Consider the following 21,322-nt stretch of genomic DNA (forward strand, 5'->3'; position numbering starts at 1 on the left):
TGGTATGAAAATTTTTAAGAAATCTATCTGGAGCTTCCTGGTCAGCACTAATGAGGTCATATGTTTAAGAGTCCCTCATTTCCTTCCAGAAATGTGGTTTTGCCTGAAAAAAAAGTTCGTTTTTTGCCCCACAGACTTTTATGACTGCTAACATCTTGCATCTATACACTTTTTTTGTGGTTCTTTTCTACTTGCTACATGAAATACTTCTTGGTTCATGATTTGTTTAATGATAAAGTCAATAAGATCTTTAGAAGAACAATTGACTAGATACAGAAACTGTGGTAATACCCACAATGCAATACTACTTACTTATAAGAAAAAGTATCATGCCACTATGTGATGGATATGAAAAGTATCTTTTGAGTGAGTGAAGTTAGTCAGAAAGAAAGGGACAGACACAAAATTATTTCACTCATGTGTGGGATATAAGGTAACATAGGGAATAACAAATCACAGGGCCTATCTCTTAACCTAGTATATAAACTCTATCCCCTTTACTCTAGAATTTATAGCCCTATAAATTTCTTCTCCATATGTATGTAATTAAATCTTTCATTTTTCCTACTGTATCTGCCGGATGTTATTTGGTTTGCTTACTCGGACCAACAAGAACCCTAAGGGTTAGTGAAAATTTTTCTCCAGTGCCCCTGCAATGTCTTGAAAAAAGTCATTTTCCCCAGCATTGGGTTCCTTATCTGTCAGTACTGGAGATAAAAAATGATGTGCTGTATTCAAATGAGTTTGTAGGTATAAGGAATCCTAACACATCATGAGGGCATGTTATAAAGTTAGTAAGATTATTACTGGTGCTGATGTTAGTGTTTCTGGTGCTTCTGCTGTTATTAACCAACTACAAAACTTATCTGAGCTCAAAGGTTTTGTAAGCTTCTGGTTAACCACTACTGCTATTCTCTTCCTGTCTGGTTATATGTGTCTTTGACTTAACTATTGATAAAATGAAAATAAAACAGAACTCAAGTATGTGTGTTTAAAGCTATTTTATTTGTTGCATAAATATTTATTTCACAAATAATGCATTGTTTCTAGTTCCTACAATGAAGCATAATTCTTTTATATTTTTCTTACATACACACACACACACATTTACTTCCCCTTCCTCATCTTTACTTCCCCCAACTGCCAAAATTGAATGAACTAAACTTAGCTTAAATTGCTTTTTATTATGAATTGCCTGTGCTAGATCATTACGCTTCAACAGGAAAATTTTTTTCCTTCTCTTTCCCTTTGTTTTGATACCTGTTTTTGTTTCTTTTTAAATATCTCACGTTAGGATTAAATTTACTTGCTAAATATTCCAAACAACATCTTTAAAACAACATCAATTTGGAAATTTCAGGTGCACATGCAAAATAAAAGTACTAATTACATAGCAGTTAAGAAGTCCTTATTTAAAGAAAATGCAGGCATGATAAGTAATATGCTTAAAAGCGAAGGTTTGAAATCCTGAGAGGCCATTATTAGCTGAATGGCATGGAGCAAATCTCTTAACATCGCTAAGCCTCAGTGACCTTAACTGTATATTGAGGATAACAATGTTTACCTTGGTGCTTTTTACCAGATTAAATGAGATAATCAGTTTGAAATGTCAACTACCCAGGCAGTTCTCATAAAGCACTAATAATTGTTTTCATGTCACATGATTTTTAATTCTAATGATAGCACTATATATCTCTGAACTTTGGATGACAGCAACATTTTCCTAAAGATCTTTCATTCCTTGGCTTTGTGTGTAGCCTAGGCAAGGTTTCTCGTTTGTACATATGCTGCATTTGGTCTGAGAGCTGACACAAGGACTTTTGAGCTTTTTTATCATGCATGACCAAGAAGAAATCAAAGAAGCCTTTATTGTTTCTTTCTGGAACTAAATGGAAACTGACAAACCATAAGAATCCACTTCCGCACTGTCAATTCTAAGGAGCACAGGATACTTCCTGATGTCTCTCTGAGTTGTCTTGCACTCATCATCTCAGCACTAAGAGAAATTTACTCCGTAGTTAAGTACTCTTCTCCCTTAACCCTCTTGGAGTTTCTAAATACAATAATGATCGTGTCAAAATTTTTCACTGTCCTTTTAAAACTATATATAGGACTTGCTTTAAAAAAAAAAAAAGGTAAATCTGATTCCTGTCTTTGAAAAGCAGCTAACTGATGAGAAACTTCTAGAAAGGGCTGACTGAAGCCGCATCTGGAATCAGCCACGACCTGTGGATTCATTCCTCTACGTTTTCCTTTAATTGTTCCAGCAAATAAACGATTATCAAATTTGTAGGGGAAGAAGAACAAACTGAATTTCACCTAGATGAAAATCTTCCACGGCAGTAAGATCTAGCAGAAATGGGACATACTAGGAGATTTATCTCAAACCAAAGAATGGGATAGGGACCTGACACGTGAGAGGAGGGAGTTTCAGAAGATAACAAGAGGTAACAAAACCAAATGTTCTAGATATTGTCCCTGTCATACGGTAGGTCATTTTCTCTGAACAACAACAACAAAAAAGTGATTTCTGGAGATTACCTTAAGTGTGGGTAATAGTCATTGGTAATAATCATTTTAGATAATTATGATAGGTTTTCTTGAAGCCCAGAAGCCTTCAGTTGAACTTAGGTATACCTATTAAGGTGGCATATACTGGAAAAAATTCTATTGAAGATATTTACTTTGTAAGGTATCCATCTATTTGGATATTTTGGAAGAGTCCTATTCTTGAAATCTTGTAATGCATCTTAGATTGCATTCAATCTAAGATTTCAAGAATATCATCCCATAATTTCAAGAATATCATCCCAGAATATCATCCCATATTTCAAGAATATCATCCCATAATTAAGTGATTATTTCACTTATCTGGTAAAGGGAAAAATTTCAACTGAGTCCTGTAAAAACCTTTTGGCAATTGTGTCATCTGGAAATATCTTACGTGACATCCAGTAGTGGTTTAAGTACATGCTTTCATCTTATAATGCTGTAAAAATTCTTAAGGGACAACAAAAAAATATTCTTGTTTGCAAATTTCAGAATACACAAATCAGTTAAAAAGGTAAATCCTGATTTAAAATCCACATATTTGGTGCTGAACTTTACATTACATCTAATATTTCCAACAGGACATGGAATTCAGTGTCAAAATAATTATGATTAATATTTTTTGCATGCTGTCTAACCTACTGAAAATTTATAAAAGGCCAATTAATCCTTTTTATTTACAGAAAAATAATTTTAAAATTCTGCCATATTTAGTGAATAAAAGAAGACCACTACTGTATTCTGAAATTCAAAATTAAGGAGGGGTCTTGTATTTTATATAACAAGCCAAAATTAGAAGAAAAATAAAAGATAAAAAAGTTCAGGCTTAAAGATGTGATTCATCTTTAATGAAGTGCCTGCATTCTAGGTGTGAGGAATTATTCAACTGGCTCCGAATAGTACATATTTTCTCAACCTGAGAAACTCCAAAAACTTTGACACTCGATGCCAGGGGGAAAAACAAACAACACTTTTTTAATAGCATAAAAGGCAAAGAAAAAGAGAAGTAAGCAGTAAGTATTTGAAAACTAAAGTACTCTTAAGTATTTTTCAAACTGAATTTCATGACCCATTCATAAATTTTTTAAAAGCTGGAGCAATAGTACAGCAGGTAAGGCATTTGCCTTGCATGCAGCCAACCTGGGTTCAATTCTTTCATCTCTCTCGGAGAGCCCAGCAAGCTACCGAGAGTATCCCGCCCCCATGGCAGAGCCTGGGAAGCTACCCATGGCATATTTGATATGCCAAAAACAGTAACAACAAGTCTCACAATGGAGATGTTACTGGTGCCCGCTTGCACAAATTGATGAACCATGGGACAACAGTGCTATAGTGCTACAGTGCACTGGGAATGAGTATTGTTTTTGCCAGAATATAAAATGATAGAGTTGAAGTAAAATATAAACTAGAGTGCTATATAAAATGAAATATAGAGTGGAATAGAATATATATACTATTTATAATAATGATACATTATTTTATGGTACTTTAATTTATTAGGAGTCAAGGATTGAGTCACACTAGGCTATGCTTGGAGAGTATTTTGGCTTTGTGCTCAAGAGTGACCCAGGAGGTAATCAGGGAACCACCCATATTTGGTGACCAGGATTTGAACCAGTATTGATGGGGCAGAAGTGCTTTAACATTTTAGGAAAGAGGGGCAGGAGTTGGATCATACCTGGCTGTCCTCAGAAGTTACTCCAATCTCCTTGTTCAGGGATTACTCATGGAAGTGCTTGGGAGAGAATATGTGGTGCTGGGGATCAAACCTGGGTCAGCAGCATGCACGGCCAGTACTTGACCCACAGTACTATCTCTTTAGACCCAAGAACCTTAACTCTTGTATTATTTCTCAAGCCTCCCTTTGTTCTGATATTTTTAATCTGTTGAGAGACAGATAGACAGATATTGTCCATTAAACATACATACTTATATAAATATAAAATGGATTTTGTTGTGATTAAAAGCAAAACATTAAAAAAAAGCCAAGGTCAGTGTCCCAAATAAAGTAACATTCTTAGGGTTTTTTTAGGCCTTTTTAAAAATGTATTTGATGCACCTTAATTTGTAACACTGTTAATGTTGCATATGATGTTCCCACACCAATCTCTCCACCACAGTGTCTATTTTCTTCCACCATTATGGCAGTGCGTCTCTAGATATTAATATCTTATGTGAATTAAAGTGTTATTTTATCCACCCTTCTTTTCAGTATCAGCTATTATTAGGAATTCAGTAAATATTTTAGTTAGCACATAAGTTATCTAGAAATACTTTCCCATGCAACACATTGTGATTATTTCTCTATTCTTAAAGCAAACACGTACCAGAGGATCTATCTTATTATTTTTGTTTTACCACCTCAGCCATATAGCTGAAAGCTGTAAATTCACTCTGTTTCATGAAAGTGTAGCCATTAAGTCAGCAAAATAAGAAACTTGCAGCTAGGATTTCATTCAAGGAAGAGTTTCCAATGAATTATGGTGCTACCATGGAATATATTTTCAGAATTTCTGTATTAACTGAATACATTCCACTTGGCTGGTGCAAGCACTAATTCATGCATGCTATAGCTATTGCTTGGCCAGGGTGAACATTAATTCATGTGTGTTATAGGTAGTTCTGTGCCAGTTACACATTAGGCATTGGAGATCCAGCAGCGAAAGGAAAATGTGGTTTCTGACAGAGACAGGTCTTATAAACAAAAGTACCAAACTCTCCTGGGCAGTAAGAAATGATCACTCTGAAGAAATAACAATTAAGTTGATATCCACCAAAAGAGAAGCAGTGTGGTAAAGACAAGAGCAAGTCAAAGACACAATAATATACAGTATAGAGCAGGTTAGGTCATAGGAGGAGAGATGCTCCAAGAGATGAAATCTGGTACAGGCAGGGAGGCAGGTTCTGAAGAATTAAAAAATCATGATGCTTTCTAGACTTTAATTGAAAGTCAGTTTCAATAAAGGTTTGAATTTTTCCATTTGACTCATTCTCTAAATAGTACCAGAGGGCAGAGTAGTGGATTATGGGAAGTTACTATTGACCTGAAGTTTCCAATGTGTGAACATTGACAGACTAGTGGAAGATGATCAAACAAACTCATATAGGTTAAGGCTCTGGGGAAAGAAAGAAGAGTATTTTGAAGACAGGATTGGAAGATATTTACAGACTAGCTATTCATTCTAGAAATATGAGGCAAGGAGGGCATTTGAATCTTGGTATGAACAATGAAGAGACTGAAAACAGAGTAGAGGAGGATATACAACAGCATTTGAAAAATTACAGTGCTTCTGGTACAGGCAGGGGGTGGATTTTGTTTGTTTCATTCTTTGATTCATAATGTGATATTTATATTTTTATCCTAAAAGCATATAAACAAAAATTCAGTGATATTTTAAATTTTAGTGTGATATAATATTTAGCACATGGTCCAACAATTAATTCAAACTCAGATACTATAAGTTTAATATATCCTTCTCACACCTGTTTTGGCTCCATGATAATAATATTGTTTTAAGAACCAACTCTTAGGGGTCAGAGTAAAGTACAGTGGATATGGTGCTTGCCTTGAACATGGTGACCTGGATACAATCCCCAGGCCCCATGTGGCTCCCTTAATCATGCCAGGAATGATTCCTGGGCACAGAGCCAGGAGTAAGCCCTGAGCACCAATGGCTGTGGCCTGAAAACAAAAAAACCCAACATTTTGAAGTGAGTCACTTCTATATATTAATAAAATATAGCCGATTGACTAATCACTTAGAGACAACAGCAACATAATAAACTCAGAATTTGACTTAAAATTCCCACTTAAAAGATATGAAAACTAGGGGCTGGAGCGATAGCACAGCGGGTAGGGCATTTGCCCTGCACACGGCCGACCCGGGTTCGATTCCCAGCATCCCATATGGTCCCCTGAGCACCGCCAGGGATAATTCCTGAGTGCAGAGCCAGGAGTAACCCCTGTGCAGAGCCAGGTGTGACCAAAAAAAAAAAAGCAAAAAAAAAAAAGATATGAAAACTAATGTATATCACTGTATCACTGTCATCCCGTATTCATTGATTTGCTGGAGCAGGCACCAGTAACGTCTCCATTCATCCCTGTCGCACTCTAGTGTAGCCCAATGGCATATTGGGGGCTCTTTCAGCGTCAGGGAAATGAGGACAATCGTTTTTACTGTTTTTGGAATATTGAGTATGCCACGGGTAGCTTGCCAAGCTCTGCCATGCGAGCGGGATACTCTCTGTAACTTGCCAGGCTCTCTGAGAGGGACGGAGGCTTTTGGGGCAGCCTCTAATCACCTTTACAAGTGTTCCCAGTCTACCGAATGTAAGCTTTTGTTCGACTGGCATGTTGTAACGATCTGCACACTGACAATCAGGCACCTGCCTGCATCTCTGAGCAGCACCTGGGACATCTGCGGCCTCAAGTTGATCTCCTTGAGGTTGATGAAGTGCACCCAGAGGTTGTTGAGCAGCTGGCAGAGCTGGCAGAGCTTGCAGGGACATCAATTGAGCACCTCATCATGGTAAATGCTTCCAATAATTGGTATCTTAAATTCTCCCAGAACCCAATTGTAGGATCACACATTAGTTTTATCTTCTTTTCCAACTGTGTTTTGAGATGCAGTTTCAAGGGATTAGTATTTCCCTTCCAAGCAGAGATGTCACTGCATGGGAATTAGAGACACCAGCCCCAGCAGGTGTGAGGTGGTACAGCCTGAAGGTATTCACATTTCCTGGATGACAAAGGGTGTTGGACACTGGTGAGTGCTTCGCTTCTGCCAATGGGGAACTCTTCAGCACTGCCACCACTTCCACCCACTTGTGTCCCTGAATTCAAGTTCTTCTTTTCTCATTACTCTCATTTGTGCCCTTTGATGCAGGTAAATCATAATATGCATTCATGTGTTCTTCCTGCTTCTCCTGATGGTTGCTAGGAGGGTTTAGAGAAAAATAGAGATAGACATAGAAATTTTAAGAGTATAACATTTAAATATAAATTAAAATGTAAGCATATAAATATTTTTTACTTTTTTTGAGAATTTGCAGATTACCTTTTTTATAGTGAAAAATTTAAAACATATTTATTCTTTATTTTTTTATTTTTATTTTTATTTTTTTATGTTTTTTTTTTAAATTTTATTGAATCACCATGTGGAGGGTTACATAGTTCTCAGGATTATGTCAGTTATACAATACTCAAACACCCTTCCCTTCACCAGTGCCCATCTTCCATCACCAACCCCCCCAGTATACCTACCGCCCCCTCCCACCTCCCCAGTCCCCACTCTTATAAGTGATAAGTTTCACTTCATTTATGCTTTATCTCGATTACATTCCATGTTTCAACACACAACTCACTACCGTTGCTGGGGTTTCCCCCCCAAAAAGAAAAAGACAGTCCTATTGCCAAGGAGGCATTTGATAGTTCTCCATTGCTAAGAATATAGAGATATTAAGTCCCGCTGTTTGTTACATAACTTTTCTTTTTCCCCCTTGCCCCGCGCCACCGAGTTCACTCCTGTTTAGTAATCGCCACGCTGTCTGACAAAGGGAAAAAAACCGAAAAGGATGGTTATTTCCCGTCATCAGCAGGCGTGGGGCTCTGGCTTAGTTGATAGTCTAGTAGAGTGTCTGCAAGCAGTTTCTGGAACCAAAGGTCTTGCGCTGGTATCAGCTCCGGCTCGAGATTCCACCAGCATCCCGCAGTTCCATGTACATAATTTTTCCCTTATATCCCATTCCCACGCCACCAGGTCTGTTTGCTTAATGGACATCACACTATGGTTGACGCCACGCCGCGTTTCTTCCCGAGAAAGAAGGATATTTCTTCTCAGCCGGCATGGGGATATAGCTTAGTTCAGTCTAGAGAGATGGCTACCCCTTTGATTGCCTTCAATATTTCAGCAAAAGACTGATTCTTGTTAATATCTCCCACAAAAGTCCGACCCATTAAAAAGGAACCATTACATATTGTTGATGCTAAGATGACATTAGGTCGCGCGGCCACTATCACGGCCGCACGGTTTTGGGTTTCTATATAAAGTCCAGGGATAGTACAACCAGAAATAACATCACTACAAACTTTTACCCTTTTATGGTGCTCATAAGATGGAGAAACCTAGAGAGAGGCTCGACGTCTCCATTTTGCGCTCAGAAAGCCGTGGACCCTGCGCTGTGCTCGGGAAGAAGGGGTTGAGAGAGAGAGGCTAAAAGAATTGGGGGATGCCCGGTTTCCACTGTCTCAGCCCGCTGTGGGGTCTCGGATCCCGTGCCGGAATTAGTTCAATGGGCTGCTTGGAGTCCAAGGGCGTTCTTTTGGGCTCTTCCATCATGCTCGCTCCGCAGCAGGGCCAAAAGGTGCAGATTACCTTTAATTTTGTTTTGTTTCATTTTTCTTTTTTGGCCATACCCAGCAGTCTCGGGGGTTTCTCCGGGTTTTGCTCTCAGGAATTACTCCTAAGGCCTGTGGGCTCAGGGGACCATATGGGATTCCGAGGCTCTAACCCGTGTTGGTTTTGTGGAATGTAAATATTCTATGTGCTGTACTATCACTCCAGCACAAGAGAATTTTTAGATTCTTAAGTAAACTTTTAAATCTACTCATTTTTCCTTAACATACTAATTCATGGCATCCATATTCAATCTTTTCCGCTTAAAAAATAGTATCATATGTTCATTTTACTTCACCTTAAAGAGTAAGAATAATTTTGTTCACAGGAAAATTCTATCTTAAAAATATTATGCCGTATACAGTTTCTGTCAGTGAATTATTTGAGACTCTTGATTCAAAATATTAAAAACTTAATTCAAATTAAGTGAAACAGAAAAGGGAGGAGGATGTTAGTTCACATAAATCACTTCACAGAGGATGAGAAGTAATGACTAACAATCCATAGGATACTTATTTCTAGCCCTTCTTGCTGCAAGTTCTCTGCCACTGTTGTTAGGACAGGACTGCCCTGGGTAGGGCCAAAGACAATGAAAACCGTGTATTTTCCACTCAGGCCTCTGCTATCTGCTTGCTCCAAGAGGAATGTGCGGGCTCCTGAGCTATGACCATATAAGGGTACAATCTAGACAGCCCTCAGACCGTGCAGGTGCTTATGCAATTGTGACCTGTAAATCTATAGGCTGAACAAGCAGATGGGCCCAATGGGATTGGAGGGAGAGGCGTGTCGAATTATGAACTTATTGGCTACGGAATGTGCGGGATTTCGCGTTTTCACCAGAATGGCCGACATGGGCCTATGTAAGTAACCCCAGCACCCTGGGTGGGGGCCTTGCCTCACACATGGCACCTGCGTGTCGCTGTGTGCATGTGCACGACCCTGGCTAGCCAGCTTATTAAACTACCCACTTGCTGATTGCATTCCTGCGTGGTCCTTGTCTGTGGTCAGAGATCTGGAACCGTGCCGTAACACTGTATTTAGGTTTCTGCAGATGACAGGGATCCTGGTGGTCAGCTACTCACAACAAGCCCCCAACATTTCTGTGGACAGCGGGGAAAGATATGCTTCAAGAACAATTGGAAAAATCCCCTGAAAGAAGGGTTCTGATTAGACTGACTTTTGGTCATGTGAAAATCTTTAGTCCAATTGCTGGAAATCTACAAGGTGGCATACCATGATGGATGAGTTCCATATTCGCTAGAGATTGCTTTGGAAACAATAAAAAAAGCAATTATATCATCACTGTGACTGTCACTGTCATCCCATTGCTCATAAATTTGTTTGAGCGGGCACCAGTAACGTCTCTCATTGAGAGCCTTATTGTTACTGTTTTTGGCATATCCAACATGCATGGGTAGCTTGCCAGGCTCTGCGGTGCGGGCGCGTGATACTCTCGGTAGCTTGCCGGGCTCTCCTAGAGGGGAAGAGGAATCGAACACAGCCCGCCTGTGTGAAAGGCGACCGCCCTACCTCTGTGCTATCACTCCAACCCAATTATATCATAAGAGAAGAAATTTTAATATCCATTACTGACCAAAAAATGTAAATAGAAACATATTTTTGAGAGTAATATGTTTTATTTTCATTGAAATGACTATCAAAAAACTCCCTGGTCTTTTTCTGCCTTTGGAGAATCCCATTTACTCCTTTGAACAGCTCTCTCTCTCTCTCTCTCTCTCTCTCTCTCTCTTTCTCTCTCTTTCTCTCTCACTCGCTTGCTTTCCCCTCACATCTCTCTAACTTTCTTTAAAAAAAAAGATTTTGCTTTACACACACACACACACACACATACACATACACAACCCCCCCCCCCAAAGAATGCAAGGTGGCAAGCACCCTACCCCTACCCACTGTAGGGTGCTCCAGCCCCTGCAGAGTGGACTGTAAAATGTATAAAGCACTAGGGCTGAAATCAGTCAGCAAGGCACTGTCTTTGCACATAGCCAGTCCTTGGCTTGATCAGTCCTGCCAGATTAATCCCTGAGCACCGAGCCAGGAGTGCTCTGAGCACAGTCAGGGGTGAACCTACTAACTCTGTTCCCAAAATAATGTAGGAAACTATGCAAGGCATGGGAGTGGGGTTTGGGGCTTTCATTGAAAGTGAAATGAGAAAGGCTTAGATAAATATTTTGGCATTCGAAGAATGAATAGGAGACAAAGATAACAAAATAAACATTTCAACTACTTATTCATTCATTTTTAAAAAATTTTCTTTGAGAATATTAACAGTTAGAACACTTAAATATCATTCCTGGCCACCATTCTTGGCTTTTTGGATTTAATAATCAGAAGCTCTCCCTTTTGGACAGCCAAATCCTAGCAGTGACAGCTAGTTTCATCACATTGCTACTTAACTGTGTCCTGTCAGCCACTGCAGTTCTTGAATACTAATCTATTGTATCTCCTACATTCTATTCTTCTACTCTCTCTAATGAAATAACTGGTATTATATATGTTTTCCTTCCAGTCAGATATGTACTAACACAATATCCAATGAATATTTATCAAAAAAAAATTCTTTCACCAAGATACTGCAATACCATTTTGTACAAACCAAACTGTCATATATGGGTGAGACTATTCACAATACTTTTTATTCCATTGGTTTAATTGTTCTTCTATAGGTCTTTTTGTCTTTGTTACTTATTTTTGTTATTCAGTAAGCTTCTGATTTTATCCATTTTCTTAAGATTACGTTTTAAGAGTATCAGCTATCAGCTCCTTGAAGGTCTTCCTCTACCAGGCAGAACCAGTTTGCCTAACTGTACGTACCCCTCCTGAAACAAACTACAGACAGCGATTACAAGACATGACCATGAAGAAATGAAGCCATTCAGCCAGTGCAGAACATTCTGATGCTCCAAATTCACTCCTGAACATTCTTCAGTCCTGAATATTCTTCCAGATTGACTGAGATCTTGTTGAACTACAAATGGCAACTTGCCATAAAGATATCATTTTCTCCCTCCACTTATTCTTTCAGATATTGATCAATGATAAACACCTAGCTCTCCAGTGTCCACATCTGCTTCAGGAGTCCCCTATGGTGCAAGGGGACTTTATCTCTGGTGCTCTCCTGTATGCAGTCGGTGGGTTGGGACGGGTGACTTATCTGTTTTGGAGAAGATGAGTGACAGCCACTTTCTCCCAATATACCTCTGCCACGCTGAGACGGGTTGGGAAGGCTAAGACTGATAAAGTCTGCAAGGAGGTCTTTCTCAACAGGGACCATGGGTCCCACCAGCCCCACGTGACACCCACTTAATCTGCAGGGCACAGAAGTTAATTCCCTCCCTCACCCGATTTCTTGGAAAGCCCTGAACTCAGACTGGAGTAAGAAATTGCTTTTTACAGGAAAAGAAAGCCGTTCCAAGGCCTTACCCAGACCTTCTGTGTCCTTGTCTTTCTCACAGAAAAGAATTTCAGGAGGAGCAGTGAAGTGAAAACAAATTTTATTTGGACACTTTTTAAGGAAGAGGAGGGAGGAAGAGAAAAGAAGAGAGAGTAATGCGCTCAAGAGAGACCGCAGGTTCCTCCAAAGGCATTAAGAGTCCCTGTACACGTCTCAAGAGGGGAGAAGTGGGTGACACATGTGCTTGGCCACCACATATGCTTGGTCTGATATTCGTGATTACAAGGCTCTGTTTGCTTACTGAGAATAAAGGGAAATGAGTCATGAAAACTGTAGTCACAAAAGAAAAAAACAACTCCACAGACAGATTGCAAAATGTGACTTTGTTACAAGTATTATCAATGTTATGTATTATATCATAATATTATGATAATATGTATTATCAATGCAAGATTATAATAGGGAAGAATTAAAGGACCAGAAGCTGGGCACCGCCACACAGATCACAACAGTCCAGTCTTTCGTCTCTTGATCAGTGATTCTGGAGATTTGTTTGCTTTACGCAATTTTGTTGATGACCGGTTTCAAGTGTTAAATTTAAAAATATGTTGATAGCATATTGTTGTTTTCCCTTGTACTAATCTCTGCTCTGGGTTTTCTTTTTATGCTATCTCTTGGATTTATTTTCCTGTCTATTGTTAAACGTCTAAAGATGGACAATTGTCTCATTAATGTTGATGGTGAACTCAACTCTAATACAAGCATTTAAGGTTATGAGTGGTATTATGAGTTGTATCCATCCCCACCATGTAAAGCCTGTTCCCAGTAGTGAGCACTGTAGGAAGAGGAGTGAATTAGAATTTTACAGTGGAAAACCGGATAAATACTACTTCATCCAGAGGAACAAGGTCAACCTCAATAGTGGTAAATCATGTTGATAGTTTTTACCTTGGTGTTCCAGCTACTCAAGCCATATGCCCACTCTAATCATGAGAACACCAGCTAAGCAGAACATTACAAAATACTTGACTCAAAATGGTCACAGATTGTAAACCCCAAAATACATCTGAGAAATTGTTATGGCCAAGAGGAGCTTTAGGAGACTTTAAAACTAAGTACAATGCTATATTCTGGATGGGAGCTGGGGGCAAACTGAGAAAATCTGGACAGCATGTAAAGTTTCGTTAGCAAAAATGTATTAACCCACTCATTACCTGTAGTAAATGAGCCACAGTAAAGAGGGAATAATTAACGCAGAAAATAAGAGATTTTTATTATCAGGAACACCCCTAAGAGAGAGAGAGAGAGAGAGAGAGAGAGAGAGAGAGAGAGAGAGAGAGAGAGAGAGAGAGAGACCAGGTCAGCAAGATGGAGTGCAAAGAGACTTGCAAGGGGGGACAGAAAGAGAAGAATGCAGGAGCAGAATGCATGTGGAGAAACTCGAGACGCGGCTGCAAGAGGGAGCACGGAGAGATGAGCGGGAGAGACCAGTGGAAACGGGAACGAGGGGCAGCGTGGGACTGGAATGGGGAATTTAGTGAGACTGGAATAGGCGCATGGGGAGAATCGAATAAGTGGCAACTGGTCATCAACCAGCTTGCCCCTAGCTCCCTCCTTTGTCCGCCCCATGGCATGGGCCACCCCGGGATGGGGAAGGACCGATTCCACCAAACCCGGGCAGTGAGAGGGAGAGCCTCCGGTATCTCCCTAGCCATCCCGGTGATTATATGGAAGATAATGCTTTTTTGTAGTCTGTGTTATTTCAAGGTGCTTCCACATTTTCTAGGCTTTATTTTAATCATCCCTAAAAGAATTTTGCCATATTCATGTCATCCTTCTGCTTGTTTAATGCCCAATACTTTTAAATTAATGCCATGCAAAATCATGGCTATCTGTAAAGAAATAGTATTAAATAGTTGATCCTCTTTTTTCACATTATATCTTGTAACATTTATTGGACTCACTTTTAAATAGTAGCATAAAACCCTTCGTTTTCCTTGTACATTAACAAATGCAAAGGAAGTTGTGTTTGTCAGTAAATAAAACGTATCTTTTTGTGTATCTTTTCGTGTATCCTTTTTAATTTAGTATCGTTAAAACACTATTATATGTAGTGATATCGTTTTGATTATTCTGTACTTTTCTTTGATTTATGCATGCTTTTAAAATTTCCTCTTTGTTTCTGGTATGCTTAAATTTAAGTACAAAGCATATATATATATGTATTATACATATTATGTGTATAACATATACATAAAATAATAGAACCATTGTACTCATTCTCTAACATTCAAAGTTATAGAAGGATTTTATAAAGTTAATAAATAAATAATGTCGGCCTAAGGGTTTAGTATATAGGATGCTAAGGAGAGACAACATAGAAAACTATTAAAAGAAACCAAAAGGATCCATATTATGTAACTAAAGAAATGCTTTTGGCCAGAAGCTGTAGAATTTTTACTTGTTCTAAGTACTGTAACATGACAATAGCCCAAGAGATAATATAGGTGACTTATATGCATCTGACCCCAGTTCGGTTACCAGTAGTACCATAGGGCCCCCTGTGCCGTATGGCACTGCTGGATGCCCTAGAGACCCCAATCACTACTAGGGCTAAGCAAAACTTTTAGTGCCTAGGAAAACTTTCAGGGCTGGGTTATACCAACTGACCCCACATAAGGTGTGGTGCACTTATGTATGTATAAGTTGCAAGCACTACCACGAGTGACTCCTAAGCTACAGAGCCAGGAATACACCCTGAGAATCACTGGACATGGCCCCCAAGCCAATAAAAATAAAATAAAATTTCTTCTATTGTGAGAAGAGGAAAAAGGAGAGAGCAGGAACAAAATAGACAAGGGTATGGCTTAGATATGGGAACAAGTAAGGGTTTCTATCAGACAGGTTATATTTTATCTGTCAAGTAGGAAAATAAAGTCACTGGCTGATGGCTATGAGAAGAAGTTGGAGAGAATATTACAAAGAATTGGGAAGAGTCGTGCTGTTTATAATCACTGTCACGGTATCACTGTCATCCTGTTGCTCATCGATTTGCTCGAACAGGCACCAGTAACGTCTCCATCGTGAGGTTTATTGTTACTGTTTTGGACATATCAAATACGCCACGGGTAGTTTGCCAGACTCTACCATCGGGCAAGATACTCTCGGCAGCTTGCCGGGCTCTCCAAGAGGGGCAAATGTCCTACCCGCTGTGCTATCGTTCCAACCCATCATTTATAATAGGATTATATTATATTATTCCTTTTATAATAGGATTCCCAAAACAAAATTTATGACACTATTAAGGTCTTTTTCTAAGCTGTGGTAAGATGCATCTACGTTCTCAGTATTCTCTGGCTCAGTCTTACGACTTGGGTTTGCTCAAAATAGCAAAAAGGCAAGTTAGAGTATTATCGATTCATGTGATTAGGGATAATAGGACACAATGACGAAAAAACTGGAGTACAGGATTTACAGATGTGAATTACAGAGTCAGGGAAATACGGAAAAAAGAACTGAAAAGATAAATTATGGCAAGAAAATACAAAGTTGCAGGGCTAGAGAGATAGTAAAGGATGGAAAGCATTTGTCCTGCACACAGCAGCTTAAGCTGACACTGTTTTGACCTGTAGCATCACATAGGTCCTCTGAGCACTTCCAGGAGTCACTCACTCTGGGGCAAAGAACTAGGAATAAGCCCCTAAGTACAATATGTGTGTGTGTGTGTGTGTGTGTGTGTGTGTGTGTGAGAGAGAGAGAGAGAGAGAATGTAAATAGATGATCTTTACTAATATATTAATAGTGAGATCATGCTTACAGAAGATGGAAATACATTTTATCTTTACAAAGAAAAATACTTGGGCTGGAGCGATAGCACAGCAGGTAGGGCGTTTGCCTTGCACGCAGTTGACCCGGGTTCTAATCCCAGCATCCCATATGGTCCCCTGAGCACCACCAGGAGTAATTCCTGAGTGTAGAACCAGGAGTAACCCCTGTGTATTGCCGGGTGTGACCCAAAAAGAAAAAAAAAAAACTTCTTTCTGGGATTACAGCATCCCAAACCATGGCCATGAATGCTATCTCTCGCTCTTTCTCTCTCTCTCTTTTTCTCTCTCTCAACAAAACTCTTTTAAAAAGGAAAGAAACAGAAAGAAAGAGAGAGAGGAAGTAACATAAGAAAAATTTAAAAGACAAGATATAAAGGAACATAACAGAAAGGAAAAGAAAAGAAAAACTTTTTCTTTTTAAACTCTTTTTAAAAAGAGAGATTTACTTCAAGTGAACTTTGCTCTTTCAGGATGCCTTAGTCTTGAAAGGAAGTAATATTATAAACTCTAGACCATATTGCAATGGATTAGAGCCTCTAATGCAAACAGTAATTCCAATGAGTCGCTTTCTTTCCGGATCCTTTTAAACTATGAGATGGCAATCAGGTCTAATTATTTAGATTTATAAATATTTACCCACCAGACAAGTTCCTTATTTTGATAATGTTGACTTACTAAATGCAAGTTGACATTGATCTATTACAAGACTTCCTTTTGTTAAGGGCTGTGTATCATATTGAATGAAATTCATGAGGGAAGAAAGTACAAAGCAGAAGGTCTTCTCGGAATTTTCTATATTCAAATATTCCAACAAACACACATGAATTTCTATTTCCCTTTCAAACTTTTTTACTCTACAGCATTTACTAACAACACCCTATCTATACCATATCTATGGGTGAAATATTCTTGTATCTATGCTATGTATTACATGAGAAATTCTGATTTGCCTGTTCCGTAGTAAACATATGAGCTACTACCTTAGAGGTAGGGTGATCCTAGTCAGTTCTTGGGGGCCCTGCATGATACTTAGTCAATTGGGCAACCTTTAAGCCCAGGGCCCAAACATGCATCCCTGCTTGAGCCTGGGTCCTGTGGTACCGGGGTCCACAAGAGCTAGCTACCCTTCTGGTATTTGGACAGCACAGCACCAGGACCATACCGAGCGGTGCCAAAGGAACAATCATTACTATTTTTTTAAGCTCCCAGGGTGATTCTTATAAGCAGCCGGTATTCTATATAATTAAGTTGGTTATTTCAAAAGAGACTTTTTAGTTTTCTTTTCTTGTTCAATGAATAATTGACTGTGAACATCCCTGTCATCTTTGATGATCCAGCTTTCCTGAGGATCTGGTGGTTCAGTTCCTAGCCCACCATCAATTAGTAGAACCCTATACTCTTACTCTCAGTCTTTGCCTGTTTTGTATCTCTTTTGAAAAATTTAAAAGGATGAACTAAAAATTAAGAAAACAGACAACGAAGCACTTTTGAAAAATTAGGAATAGTGAATCAGATTCTTTAGATGCTTCAAAAAGGGAAAAATGAAAAAGCCATCTTCAAAAAGGTCACACCTATAAGAACTTAAATAAGAGCCATAGCTGGCAGGAGTGCTGCTGGGAGGGTCACCAGAACCTCTTGATTGAACTGACAGCTGGCAGAGCTACAGAGGGCTGCTTTCAGGAAGTTCTTTAGGGGTCACATAGCAGCTGGTAGTATGGCTTGAACTATATGGCTTGAACTACACTTCAGAGAAAAGAATCATTTTCACCTCAACACCATCATTTTGATTTTTTTCAAGTTTGCTCCATGTGGGAGTCCTCAGGGCTCACAACTGGCTCTGCACTCAGTGATCACTCTTGGTGGGGCTTGGCTCGGGGAACCAACCCTATGGGATGCTGGGGGATTGAACCCAGGGTGGCCACATGCAAGGCAAGTGCTCTACCCACTGTACTATCTTTTCACCCTGAAAAATTTAGCTTCTGAAAAAAAATTTGCCTCTGAAATTTCAGACCTAGAGGAAATTCCATTTTGACAATTAAAAATGGAATAGTTCAGATACTAGAGGAAGCTCCATGTACCTTTGATTCAGTTCTCCTAAGAGCTGTATCTTACCTAATTATAATCTATTATTAAATCCCCAAAACTGACGTTGGTGCAACATTTTTAGTGACGTGTGTAGATTCATGTCACTGTCACTGCAACTGAAATCTAGAAATATTCCAGCGTTTCTTATTTCTCTGGGGTTAAGTTCCAAGAGTAGGGTTTTTCTGATCTCTTGGTGGGGATGATGTTTTTTATACTTAAGTTCATATCTGTACTTGGGGATTTTCTTCACACTAAAACCTATTTTATCTAATTTCTTCTAAATAACATTTAAATAATATAAAAATTTCCGGGGCTGGAGCAATAGCACAGCGGGTAGGGCGTTTGCCTTGCACGCGGCCAACCCGGGTTCTAATCCCAGCATCCCATATGGTCCCCTGAGCACCGCCAGGAGTAATTCCTGAGTGAAGAGCCAGGAGTAACCCCTGTGCATCGCCAGGTGTGACCCAAAAACCAAAAAAAAAATTTAAAAAAAATTTCCATTATGATAATGTATAACATATGGTATTTCTTCATATGGATATATTAGTTTGTGCATATATTTGCATACAAAAGGACATGTTGACTATTTCTATTTTTAATTATTAATAAACATGTGAAGTTTTTTGTGTAAAGATAAGCTTTTAACTGATTTAGGTAAACACCATGAAAAACTGCATCCATTCCGTTTTTCTAAAGGAATGCCTCAAGCCAAAAGTACTGAGAAGAAATCAATTATATTACTAATCAAAAAACAGGTTGCAATTATTGGAAAAAATCTGGTGGTAACTTCTTCCAGTCATCAGGTAGACACACCAAACCTTCTCTTTTGAGCCAAAGAATAAGGAAAGAGGAAGCCTTGAAAGACAGAATATCTTCTTAGTATTGTCATCTCATATTAACTGAACTAATTCTGAACTCAAGAGTGCCAAACTAAATGTGCTTTAAAATTTTGAATATATCTTTTCTCCAAATATTTTTCATATCTCAAGGAACTAAGTAGGATATTTCAATTAATACAAATGTCTGCATTATTTATTTCCAACTAAATGCTTATTTTTATTTGCTGCACAAAATGAAAAAAACTTTGAAGTATTATCTGGCTTAGTGAATCATGAACTATCTAACTATTAAAAGAAGTAGGGGGAAAATGCAGTTAGTGAAAAATGATTCAATTGGAGTCAAATTTCTATAAGTAAAATTAATATGGAAAATTATTCATTTTTAATAAATGGATAGAAGTGTAACCCTACTTTAAACTCACTTTGAATTCGATTTTTTTTTGGTTTTTTAGTTACCTTTTAAGCAATAAAGTGATTTTTTTCTTCAATTATCATAAGTTGTCAAATTATAGTTAGGCAAGAAACATTCCAAATATTAAGAATGAGTCTGTTCATCAGTTTCTAATAAGTTAAACCTTTAACGGCATTATCTCAGGAAAAGGCAAGTTAACTACTTCCTATGTTACTTAACTATGTGCTGTCTTCAACCATTAATATTTTGTACAAATGAGAGTAAGGTATGTTTTTCAATTGTTTAAGACAAATTATGAATGACGCATATTGTCTATTCTTTCTATAAGCAATTAAAACATTAGAAGAATAGGAAGTCTTAAGGAATAATTAAATCTGCTTGTTTGTATAATGCTATGCAAACATCATTCAGGGAAAGCCAAACTCTAGTGATCAGTTACAATAATTTTAACTCTTCCAGTTATTAACGGGATGTGACATCTGTTCTTCTGAGCCATAGCATCCTCTTCACAGCTGTTTGCATGAACCGACCTATCAGAATGGATCCCAGTGTTTGTGAGGCTTTTGAATACCCAGAATACCATAGGGAAAGCCTTCAGTTGACCCAAGGAAACAGAATTAGTAATCAAGTCCAGCATGATTTTGCATAGATATATCACCCCTTTTTACAGCCTGCTTATGCAGAATGACTAACTCAGGATGGAACATACATGGTCTACATACTCACACCACACTGTGCCATACATTATTTGAGGCACCGGGAAGATAATAGTAGAGAAAAAAAAATCTGTGATCTCATGAAGTTTGTTTCTTTTGTGTATGAATGAACATACACAAAAATATATACACATATATTGCAATGCCATCGTGATGAAAACCAAGCAGAAAGGTAAAGCTGATTAAGAAAGGAGACAGCACCAGAGTAACAAAGGCGTAGATATGTCATGATACCACTCTGTAAGGAAGGCTTTAATAGAGACCCAAGGAAGAAAGGAGAGAGGTCTTACTGCTATTTTGAAAACAGAATCCTAGACAAATATAAAGACCACAAAGTAGAAACATTCCAAACGGAACAACAACAACAAAGAAGCAGTCACTGTAGATCAACTAGAGCAAATGAGCAGGGGAGGATTCAATGGAAGAGAGAAAAATCAGATTATCAGAGGTGTAGGAGGCCATGAACAAGACTTTGGATTCAGCCTAAGTCAGGGAGAGTTACTGGAAACTTCTTGTTGCCTATCTGTCTTGTACTCTACAGCAATCACTGGGACACTGTGTTGAGTACATTCCATGAGAAGTTTAGGAGGATCCTGTAGAAATATGAAAATTATAGAGAAAAATGTTCTAGGAGATAAGTAGTTGGGAAGGAGAAATTATGGTGGAGGTGATAAGAAGAAGACTATAAGATATGGAATATATTTTACTTTAGAGCTGAAAGCATTTGCTGGTTAATTAAATGAGCAGTGAAAACAAAGCTTTGGGGATGTGTTTCTGTACTCAGAGCAACTGAATGAATGGTGGTGCTTTTGTCTTGAAATGGAAACACTCAGAGAAGCAAGTTTCTGAAAGGAACTTGAGAAACTTTAATGCTTGACTTTAACATTTCTTCAAGATAATTGGAGGACCTTCAGGTGTCTCCAAAATTCATCAATACCATCTTAGTCTATAATGTTTCCTATAAAATACAATAAAGTAACCACTTTCTTATTAGTTCCTTCACTTTCACTGTCATCCCGTTGCTCATCGATTTGCTCAAGCAGGCACCAGTAACGTCTCCATTGTGAGACTTGTCACTGTTTTTGG

The sequence above is a fragment of the Sorex araneus genome, chromosome 2, assembly GCF_027595985.1.
Source record: "Sorex araneus isolate mSorAra2 chromosome 2, mSorAra2.pri, whole genome shotgun sequence".
Taxonomy (NCBI): Eukaryota; Metazoa; Chordata; class Mammalia; order Eulipotyphla; family Soricidae; genus Sorex; species Sorex araneus.